The 12,033-nt window shown below is 44.4% G+C and overlaps 1 protein-coding gene across 2 annotated transcripts in view; it reads right to left on the reverse strand.

The window, feature by feature from the left end:
- The window catches only part of NIPAL3 (NIPA like domain containing 3), a 48,697-nt gene that overhangs the window by 31,498 nt on the left and 5,166 nt on the right, over positions 1-12,033 (reverse strand). The window lies entirely within an intron of this gene.

Below are 12,033 nucleotides of genomic sequence, written 5' to 3' on the forward strand. Positions count from 1 at the left end.
TTTTTTTTTTTTTCTCTCTTTTTTTCCTTTTTTGGATCTATGTGGTTAAGGAAACTGTCAAAACACAAGGTGACCACCCAACAGGAACAGACTTCATCAGGCTGGATACAACAGCGGTCACATGGACTTTATGAAAAGAATTTAGAAAAATCACGAAAACGAACAAACACTAACAAACCACAGCAAGCAACGACAGCAAACGGGGGAGGGGTGCACATCTGATTTCTACAGTTGCAACACAATATTGGAAATGTCCACTTTTCATCAGTGTTGTACAACCATGCGACTCTCTAAATCCCAAGCATTTCCACCATCTCCCCCCAAAAGAAACCCCAAACCCATTAGCAGTCCCTCTCCGTTCCCCGTCACCCCAGCCCCCGGCAACAACTAATCTACTTCCTGTTTCTGGACCTGTTCTATTCTGGACATTTCATATAAATGGAATCCTACAGTATGTGGTCTTTTGTGTCTGGTTTCTTTCATCGAGCATAATGTTTTAAGGTTCGTATGTTATAACACGTACCAATACTTCATTCCCCTTTATGGTCAAATAATATTCCATTACGTGGATATAACACATTTTGTTTATCCAATCACCAGTCACGTCTGAGTTATCGCCACTTTCTATTACAGATAACTAACATCCTTGTACGAGTTTTTGTACCAACATATATTTTCGAGTCTCTTGGGTATCTATGGTGACTATTTTAACTTTTGGGCGAATGGTCAAACTGTTTTCCATAGTGGCTGCACCTGTTTACATTCCCACCGGCTGAGGACTCCAATTTCTCCACATCCTGGCCAACACTTGTTATTTTTCTTTTTTAAAAGTTGATGATGGGGCACCTGGGTGGTTCAGTCGGTGACAAGTCCGACTTCAGCCCATGGATCAAAGAGTAATTTCAACTTTCAAGTCTTATTTTCTAAGAAATACATTTCTTTTTTTCAAAAAAAATTTTGACGTTTATTTTTGAGAGAGAGAGAGAGAGAGAGAGAGAGAGAATGAACAAGTAGGGAAGAGGCAGAAAGAAAGGGAGACACAGAGTCCAATCCGGGCTCCAAGCTGTCAGCACAGAGCCTGATGCGGGGCTTGAACTCGTGAACCACGAGATCACGATCCAAGCCGAAGTTGGATGCTTAACCAACTAAGCCACCCAGGCGCCCCCAAGAAATATATTTCCTAAGGCTATAGATGCCAGAGAGAGTGATTTCTCTGATGGATCTGGGCAAAGTAAACTGAAAACCTTCAAGAAAGGATTCACCATTCTAGATGCTGTTAAGAATATTTGTGATTCATACAAAGAGATCAGAACATCAACATTAACAGGAGTTTGGAAGAAGTTGATTCCCACCATCATGGATGACTGTGAGGGGTTCAAGGCTTCAGTGGACGAAGTCACTGTGGATGTGGTGGCAACAGCAAGTGAAGTAGAACTAGAAGGGGAGCCTGAAGATGTGCCGGAATTGTTGCGATCTCATGATACACTTGAATGGATGAGGAGTTGTTTCCCATAGACGAGCAAAGAAAGTAAGACAATGGTGGACGGAGAATCTACTCCCGGTGAAGATGCTGTGAAGATTATTGAAATGACAACAAAGGATTTGCAATATTACATAAACTGAGTTGATAAAGCAGCAGCAGGGTTTGAGAGAAGTGACCCCAATTTTGAAAGAAGTCCTACTGTGGGTAAAATGCTATCAAACGGCGTCACAGGCTATAGAGGAATTGTCTGTGAAAGAAAGAGTCCATCGGAGCAGCAAATGTCACTACTGTCTTATTTTAAGAAATTGCCCCAGCCACCCCAGCCTTCAACACCCACCACCCTGATCAGTCAGCAGCCATCAATATGGAGGCAAGAGCCTCCACCAGCAAAAAGATTCTGACTTGAAGCTCAGATGATGATTAGCATTTTTAAGCAATAAAGTCTTTTAAAATTAAGGCACGACATTGCTTTTTAGACATAACGCTACTGCACATTTAATAGACCAAAGTATAGCGTAAACATAATTTTAAATGCACTAGGAAACAAAAAATTCATTTGACTCACTTCACTGCAATATTTACTTTGTTGTAGGTTGTCTAGAACCAAATTTGCAATGTCTCCAATGTGTGCCTATACCTATGTTTCTAAGGGTTTTATAGTCCTAGCTCTTACATTTAGGTGTTTGATCCATTTCGAGTTATTTTTTGTATACGATGGGAAGAAGGAATCCAACTTCATTCTTTCACATGTGGATATCCAGTTGTCTCTGTCTCATTTGTTTAAAACACTATTCATTCCTCACAGAAGTAGTCTTGGCACCCTTGTCGAAAATATGTTGGCCATAGATGTGTTGGTTTATATTTGGACTCTGTATCGATATGTGAGTCTATCCTTCGGTCACTATCACATGGTTTTGATTGCTGTAGCTTTGCAGTAAGTTTTGAAATCAAGAAGTTGAAATCCTCCAACTTTGTTCTTCTTTTTCCAAGACTGTTTTGGCTAGTTGGGGTTCCTCATGTCTGCATATGAATTTTAGGATGAGATTGCCTCAAGGTATTTTTTTATTCAAAAAATTTTAAAAATGTTTATTTATTTTTGAGAGACAGAGCACAAGCAGGGGATGGGCAGAGCGAGAGGGAGACACAGACTCTGAAGCAGGCTCCAAGCTCTGAGCTGTCAGCACAGAGCCTGATGCGGGGCTCGAACTCATGAACCGTGAGATCATGACTTGAATCGAAGCTGGATGCTTAACCGACCGAGTCACCCAGGGGCCTCTCAAGGTATTTTCCAATTTCCCCTGTAATGTCTTCACTAACTCACTGGTTACTTAGGAATGTGTTGTTTAAATTCCACATATGTGAACTTCCTACTTTATTGTTATGAATTTCCTTTTGCTATTGATTTCTCACTTTATTCCATTGTGATCAGAGAACATACTTTATATGATCTCAGTCTTTTACATTTATTGACATTTGTTCTATGGCTTAATATATGCTCTATCCCAGAGAATATATGCTCTATGCCATATATTCCATATGCACTTGAGAATAATGGGTATTTTGTTACAACTGAGTGAGATGTTCTGTAGATGTTGGTTGAGTCTAGTTGGTTGTTGTTTAAGTCTTCCATTTTCTTTTTATTTTATTTTATTATTATTTTTTTTTATTATTAAAAAAAAATTTTTTTTAACGTTTATTTATTTTTGAGACAGAGAGAGACAGAGCATGAACGGGGGAGGGTCAGAGAGAGGGAGACACAGAATCTGAAACAGGCTCCAGGCTCTGAGCTGTCAGCACAGAGCCTGACGTGGGGCTCGAACTCACGGACCACGAGATCGTGACCTGAGCTGAAGTCGTTCGCTCAACCGACTGAGCCACCCAGGCGCCCCCAAGTCTTCCATTTTCTTGACAGTGAGGTACTGCTAGTGAGGTCCTGAAGTATCCAATGATAACTGCTGGACTGCCTGTTTCTTCTTTCCATTCTGTCAATTTTTGCTTCATGTATTTTGGTGTATGTATTTTATTATTGTTATATCTTCTTGATAGATTGACTCTTTTACCATTATGTAATGTTCTTCTTTGTCACTCGTAATGATTTTCATCTTAAAGTCTATTTTGTCTGATGTTAGTTTAGCTAGTTCAGCTCTCCTTTGGTTATTGTTTGCATGGATTATCTTCTCCCACTTTTTTATTTTCAATCTTTTTTTGTCTTTGACTCTAAAGTGAGTATCTTGTAAATAGCATATACTTGGATTGTGTTTTTTAAAAAATCTATTCTGCCAATCTGTCCCCTTTAATTGGAGAGTTTAATTCATTTACATTTAATGTAATTACCGATAAAGAAGGATTTCTACTGTTTTGTTTTCTATATGTCATGTCTTTTTTTTTTTTTGTTCCTCAGTTTCTCCATTACTGCCTTCTTTTGTGTTAAAGAGATATATTTCTTAGTGTACCATTTTAATTCCCTTATAATTTCTTTGACTATTTTTGAGTTATTTTCTTAGTGATTGTGTTAGGGATTATAATTGCCATATTCAAGCATGTGATAAGGCATTTATAATTGCAATTATATGTACAAATATTATAGTACATATAATAGTAAATTTAGTATTTAGTAAGTAGTAAATATTTGTATCACATACCATAATTAAAATACATGTATTGAAATACAGTATAGGCAAAGATGTAGTAAAATTAACAAGATTTCAATTTCCCCAACCCTTTCTGGATATATCAGGTTAACCCAATGTGCCTCTAGGTGAAAACTTATCAGCATAATTGATAATGCCTTTTTGGTCAATGTCACAGAACTTATTGAGGAGGAACAAAATAGGTCACCCCAAAATATGTCACTTTGGCATATTGATTATTTTGAATTAAAGTTACTTAAGAAACAGCCAGTACAAGAAGGATACTCTGAGGCCCCATTTGTCCTCCTGAAAGTGGGAAATAAGTCTCCATGTGAAAGGTATCTTTCCAGTATGTACCAGAAGGAAGAAAGACATTCTTGTCACCAGAGATAGGAAATTTAAGGCCAAGAAGCCTGTATAAACAAAACTTGCTACCACTTCACTAATTTACTACCCAAAGCCCAACCCCTTTTGTCTTATCAATTCTTCACAAATTTATTGTCTAAAAGGTATGGAAGTTACCAGCTTTGGTTACTTCTTTGGGGCCTCCATATGTATGCCATTAAATTTTTCTCTTGTGGAATCTATCTTATGTCAATTTAATTATTAGACCAGCCAAAGAATCTACAAGGAGAGGGAACCTACACTGTGAAAGCCAAACAAATACTGTGGTAAATGAAATGTATATAGTACTTTGTTTTGAATGAGGCCGAAAGAGGCTCTCCTCATATTGTTAGCTGATAAGTCAATAAAAATAGTTTATCACTATGCGATTTTTAGCACGAAACTTAGAAGGAATTGAAAGAATTTAGGGATGCTGCCATAACAACATTCCTTCCATTCCAGGTACTTCTGTGAACACGTTCTCAGCACCTCTAGCTATAAAACCCCAAACCTGCAACAGAGCTGATGCTAAAATCTGTCCCATTCTAGCCATCAGTAATATTTGTCTTGAATATTAAAAACAAAGTCCCATTCTCATTCAGATATTCAGTTAAAAAATTTTTTTGAATTGTTTATTTATTTATGAGAGAGAGCAAAAGAGAGAGAGAAAGTGAGGGGCAGGAGGGGCAGAGAGAGAGGGAAACACAGAAATTAAAGCAGGCTCCAGGCTCTGAGCTGTCAGCACAGAGCCGGATGCAGGGCTCAAACTCATGGTCTGTGAATTCATGACCTGAGCTGAAGTCGGACGCTTAACTGACTGAGCCACCCAGGTACCCCCAGATATCCATTCTTCATATGTTATTTTATGCTTGATAATTATTATAAAACTTTATATTACATTAATCAACTGCTTTTATTCAATTGTAGCAATAAAAAGCTTCTGGGTTGAATCAGTTATTTCTGAACATGTTAAAAAGAAAGCCAGAGGCCCAAAATGGCCTCACTTAGGCCAACTCACCAAACTGGGGCTTAATACCTCCCCTAACTGAAGTTCTAACCTCCCCCAGAAATGTAGTCTTAACTGGTCAGTCAGGAAGCTTCTGGTCAACACCAATAAAGTACTCTGTCACATGGACTCTCTCTATCCCCCAAAGGAAGATGACACAATCCACCTAATAAGACCCTTTTGTCCCCAAAGGTCATCTCACCTGAAATAGTCCTTTTTTTCTGTTTATAACTTTCTTGTCTTGCTTTTAAAACCCCTTCCCTTTCTGTAGCCCTTTGGAGCTCCCCTCTAGTTGCTGGATGTGATGCTGCCTGATTCATGAATAAATTAATAAAGCCAATTAGATCTACAAAATTTACTTGGTTGAATTTTTGTTATTTCACAAACCTTATGCCAAAGGAAATATTAACAAAGTGAAATTCGATCGCCTATTTTACATCCTTTCTTGTAGACAAGTAGGATATGTGTCCATATAATTTTTAAGTGTTAAAACACAGACACTGTTTGGGGACAAAATTCTGTGGGGGAAAGGTCGGGAAAATACCAAGTTAGGGAGAAACAGGAATGACGTAAAAATTTCCGACTGCTAAGGAAGAGCTTTTTCAGGGGCTCCTGGGGGGGCTCAGTTGGTTGAGTGCCCGACTGTTAGTTTTGGCTCAGGTCACGATCCCAGGGTCAGGGGATGGAGTCTGTCAGGCTCCACGCTGAGCGTGGAGCCTGCTTAAGATTCCCTCCCTCCCTCCCTCTCTCTCTCTCTCTCTCTCTCTCCCCGCCTCTCTCCCTCTCCCCCACTCGTGTGCGCACGCACTCTCTCTCTCTCTCAAAATAAAAAAATAAAATAGAAAGAAGAGTTTGTTCCGAAGGCTGATGGTAGATATCACGTGGGCTTCATATCTCAGGGGCTATAAAAAAAATACTCGTATTAAAATGTGCTAGAAACGACATACTTTGCAAATATAAACTTGTGACACAAGTTTTATGTCTTAGATGTCAACCAAAGGAATGAATGGGGAAACACAAGGTGTTTCTTTAGAGGGTCAAGTCTGAAGACCCCAAAGGAAGCCCTTCATTAAGTGTAGCTCATTAAGGCTACAGAGCAAGGAACTCATCCTCAAGGAGGCAGAGATCTGGGGGCCAGGCAGGCACTCGGCACAGAAAGTCAGTTTATCTACGCTAATGATTAATGGTTCAAAGAGTTAACTGGCAGTGATTCTACAGCGACTGCCTTGGGCAGAGAGGAGACAGAAGGACCCTGGTTCTGGCTCCCACAACACCTCACAGCTGCCTTATTTCCTTTATGGGGGACAAAGGGGAGCTGGAACCAGGCTCTGGGAGTTGTGCAGAAAGCGGAGACCACAGCGAGGGCTTTTCAGAGGGCACGTGGGGATCACGCGGCTGCAGGTTCAAGGGCGGGCTGGGGGATTTGCTTCACCTCCTCGCTAGCTGGGTCAGCAGTGCCCCTCTCTCAGAGCTGGTGCGTGGACTTCCTGAGATAGTTGGGAGAAAGCACTTACCTCGGTAACTTGGAACTAGGGTGAGCTGGAGGAAACTGCCACTATTTTGCCACTTAGACCCATATGAAATGGTAGTTTCATATGGTTCAACCTATAACTGGTAGCTATTTTATTTTTACCGCAAGAGACTAAGCTGTCCTCAGATGCAATGCCGATGAGGTCCACAAGGCTGCCCGAGAGTGTGCTAACAACTCGCCAGGTGGAAGTAAAGAGATCAAGAAGGGAAATGAGCTCCTGTGGCCATGTAGACAAGTCAATACTATTTCGGGGAGGAGGATGGTGAGAGCCTAAACCTAGAAATAAAAACCGTAGGGGCTCCTGGGTGGCTCCGACTCTTGATCTCGGCTCAGGTCGTGATGTCGTGGGTTTGCGGGTTTGAGCCCCATGTCGGGCTCTGAGTGTGGAGCCTGCTTGGGATTCTGTCTCCCTCTCTCTCTCTCAGAATAAATAAATAAACTTAAAAAAAAATTATAAGCAGGCTAAGCAGCAGAAAAACAAGGTTAAAAGGTTACTATGATAATCAAGGACGGTATTTACGGAGTGTTTTTATACATACACATTCGGTGTGGCGTGAAACCCTTTCCATGCGTTGCCTTTGGGCCATAACCCACCTATGAAGTGTGTACTGTCATGAGTCTTAGGTTCGGCACACGGGTTGGAAGGACTTTACACGTGAACAAAGTAAGGCCCAAAGAAATGTAACAACTTGGCAGAGGTGGGGACGGGAGGCTCTGTGTCGCTCCAGGTCTGACGTCCAGTCTCCTGACTGTCACTATTCCTCCGGGCTGTCTCCCACTGTGTTCTCTGAGGTGCCCTTCAAAGGCGGCGCAGGTAAATTAGGAAAATAAGACAACCCTGCCTCGGGAGTGCTACATTCCCACTAGTGACACAGGCGGCTGGGGTTTCTTTTAAAAGCCATTTCCACAAGTATATCAATCTCCACGCATAATAACTGGCTACAGACAGACCTGGTTAGTAACAGCGCAATATAATTAAATGCCCTTTCATCCAGGCATTTCAAAGGGCTTCATCAATGTTAATTATGCCCCAAGCCCTTGTGAAGTGGTGCTTGATTCAATTTTGTGAGCATTGAAAGTCAGGCAAAGGCGACGCCACCGGCCCAGGGGTTACACAGTTTGAACGTACACCTATTAGCAGCCCTCAAGTGTGTGGCGAGAGGCGATTCAGAGTGGAGGTGACAACCGGCAGAACTCCTGACGTTAAGCTCCGCCCCCAAACCTCAGAGCTGGAAAACCGCAAAATGGGGGTGTCTGGGTCTGCCGGCAGGGAGGGAACGAGGTGTGGGGCCCGGGTGGCTTCCGCCTCTGGATGAGCCACCGACTTCCTCTTTTTGCAGAGGAACCACACCAGGTGTGTTCACAGAAGTTATTTAAAGGGGGAAGTGTTCAACAAGTCCACGTGGATGGCTAACCCAGAACAGGGATTTGACCTTGGACTCAGTGACTCTGTCTCAAGACTAAAACAGATTCCTGCCCCACTGAGGGGCAGGTTGGGAGAACTGCCTGGTGGTGGCCTCAGGCCAGCATCTTCACCTGCCATAATATCTTTGGATCCTGAGTTCCTCCGCACGCGATGTCAGATGGGGACGATGCCGCTGAGGCAACACCTAACTGGCTCCCAACTGGCTCTGGACTTCATTGGGCAGAGTCCACTGAGGTGGAAGAGAAGGGAGGAAAGTGGCAAGGGCCAGCCTCATTTGGAGGCAAATACCTCCATGGGGGCTCCTGCCAGTGGAGAATTTCAACTGCCCGAGAAAGACCAAGACATGGCCAAAGTCAGAGTGAGCAAGTGGCAGGGCCGGACCTTAACAGGTGTCCCCAGCACTTTGGTCCCATATATACAGGTGAGGAAGTAGTGAGGCCTCCCAACTACCAGGAACCTTATATTGAGGACACAGGTCGACCCAACTGGGACGCTTTGAAAACGAAAGGGGGCTCTATTAATATACGTGGCCGTGAGGCACAAGCCAGGACTTTTGGTCCCTGTACTCATAGTGCGGCCTCTGAATGGGAAGGGCTGCTATTAAAACTCACCTCCCACAATCCCTTGGGCTTAAAACTGCCAACAATTCAGTATGAATTGCATTCTGGCTTGCTCTGAGGGTTACTCATATTCAAATACAAGAGAGGCAGCTGCCTGGCTCTCCAGGCTCTGCTACTTCTGTAACCTGGCTTCAGGCCAGCTCCCTGATGCTTACCTTCTCCAGCAGGGGAGGCATTATCTTCCCCAGGATTGCCATTTCAATACTTACTAACCAGTGTCAGGGAGAGAAGGGGCCTGGCAGAGTGGTGGGCCCAATGCAGGCAGCAGGGAGCCATGGATAAAAGCAAGGGCCTTGGCAATGCACACACTCAATTCGAATCCCAGCTTTACTACCTACTGACTGTGTGTCCTTGGGCAAGTTAATTAACCGCTCTGTGCCAGTTTCCTAATACGTAAAAGGGGATTATAATAATACCTACCTTGAGGGGCCCTGTAAGGATTAGCACAGTCCCTGTCATATAGTAAACAGTCAACACAAGTTAGCTGCTGCTATGATCGTGATGATTACTACAGGAACTGGGAATGGGCTATGGAAGTGTGATAAAGGACCTATATTTTCCTGCCAGGAAAACTGCCAAAGGTGATACCTGAGCTGGAGCTGGAAGAATATGTAGCATTTCTATCAGTAGAGACAGGGGAGGATGCAGGCAGCTTCAGTTTCCTGCATCTGTAAGTTCAGGTCATGGTCGCAACCGCCATGTAGGGTGGATTTAAAACTGACTTGCAGAGAAGTTGCATGCCTTTCCCCCAAGTTACAATGACAGACAGTGAGAGAGCTGGGCCTTGAAGACAGGTCTCTCTGAGTCTAAAGGCCATGCTGGTAACACCCCTCCTAGCTCTACTTTTGTATCAAATTTGTCCTGAAGGCTAAGGCACTGATAGAAATAGCTTCCCCCACCTCCCTCCCAGACTGCAAACTCCTTCAGGGAAGAGAGAGCTCAGTGGTTTATACAGCCCCGCCCACCCCACGCAGGCAGGGAGAGCAGGTGCTCAGCTGAAATGCCTATTCGCTAAATACAAGAAACTGAGGCCTGACTCTTCCAGGCTGAGGCCAAGCCTCCAGTGCCGGCAACCCCTTGCGATGCTGCCTTCTGGGCAGCTGGCCTCTTGGGCTCCCTTTCACAGACCCCCCCCCCCCCAACAACCAGGGCAGAGAGCAGCGCTGCAATTCAAACGGCGTGCTCCTAACTTCACCTCATTGATAAAGTTGCACTTGGGCCCTCTTAACGTTTTTCTTGCCCCAAATATAAGAGATGATTTGGGGGCAGCCTGCCCAGCCCACATAACCACTTTTCTCTGAGAGGGAGCCCCAGAAACCTGTCTGCTGTGTGAGACTCCACCCACCTGCCCACCACAGATTGGACCAGGGTAGACACCTGACCCAAACTGGCCAATCGGGTCTTCCCTCTGTCAAAGGCGGGGGAGGAGTTCCAATCTGTTCTAATCTCCTTCTCGCCCTTCTTAACTCTGGTGGCAGGAGCTACCTTGCAGCCTTATGATAGTCTTCCCTTTTGTCTCAGCGCTTCTGAAATGGGTTTTTATTCCCTGCAACCCAAATAGCCTTAACCAAATCAAGGTGGAAGGAAGCAACTTCCTCTCTCCCTAGGCACAATTAACTACACGCTCCTCCGCTTTGGGCACCTGCCTCTGTTCCTCTTTGTAAACCCCAGGCACTCGTGAGTCAAGCACCTCCCGCATGCCTCCTGCGTGGGCTAGGTGCTTTTTCATTGATCCAGATGGCTGGAGGGAGGAGGGATGGAGGGAGGAGGGATGGAGGGAGGAGGGATGGAGGGAGGGAGCACTACCACCATTCTACCCATAAGAGAAGCTCTGAGGGGCTAAGCCACATGTCCAAGGGCACTTAGCTGGGAAGGAGCAGAATAGGGATTCGAGGACGCGTCTTCTTTCCCTTGATCCCCCCTGGAACTTCAGTTCGCTCATAACTGTGCATGTGCCGTCTCCCACCTCAACTCCTAAGCTTGTTGGTAGAGTCACCATGATTGATTTACCTTTGCTCCGGCACCCGGAAGGTACTTCTACGATAAGTATCTTTTGTAATTTGTAACTGAAATGGAAACTTATTAGAAATCTCACCTGGGAGAGTGTTCTGTGTTTTCTTAGATTCTGTATCTGTTTGTTTGGCACACATTCATCACAGCCAACTGCATTAACTGTATTTTCTTGTGTTCTCTGTTCTTGATGCTCTGGCATTTGTGGCCTCACTCACCCCGCGGAGACCACCTCTCCCAGGGCTAGCCAATTCTTAGGGACAGCAGGGACGCAAGCAGCACTCTGGGATGCTCACTGCAGCCCTGTTTACACTCACCCCGCAGTAGAAACAACCTGAACATCTAACAGTAGGGGATGTGTCCAGAAAGTTTTGATAGAGCAGCTCAACAGATTACTGGGCAATCCGTTCAAAAAGTATGCGTTAAATCACGACTCAATGACACGGGGAAATAACCCACAAATAGGGCTACGTGAAACAACCAAGATACGAAACTTTCTGTGCAGTCTGATCCCAAAAGTGTAACACCAAAAAAAGACAGGAAGGAGAAATATGAACAAGGCTTGTCTCTGAGTAATAGAGTAGGTGATTTAAAACAAACAAACAAATCTTCTAAGTGGGAATACCTCCCCTTAAAAATATTTCTTGGGGCGCCTGGGTGGCTCAGTCCGTGAAGTGCCTGACTTCGGCTCAGGTCACGATCTCGCGGTCTATGAGTTCGAGCCCCGCGTCGGGCTATGTGCTGACAGCTCGGAGCCTGGAGCCTGTTTCGGATTCTGTGTCTCCCTCTCTCTCTGCCCCTCCCCTGCTCACACTTTGTCTCACTCTGTTTATCAAAAATAAATAAGTGTAGGGGCGCCTGGGTGGCTCAGTCGGTTAAGCGTCCAACTTCGGCTCAGGTCACGATCTCATGGTCTGTGAGTTCGAGCCCCGCGTCCGGCTCT

Source organism: Panthera uncia, assembly GCF_023721935.1.
Source record: "Panthera uncia isolate 11264 chromosome C1 unlocalized genomic scaffold, Puncia_PCG_1.0 HiC_scaffold_4, whole genome shotgun sequence".
NCBI lineage: Eukaryota > Metazoa > Chordata > Mammalia > Carnivora > Felidae > Panthera > Panthera uncia.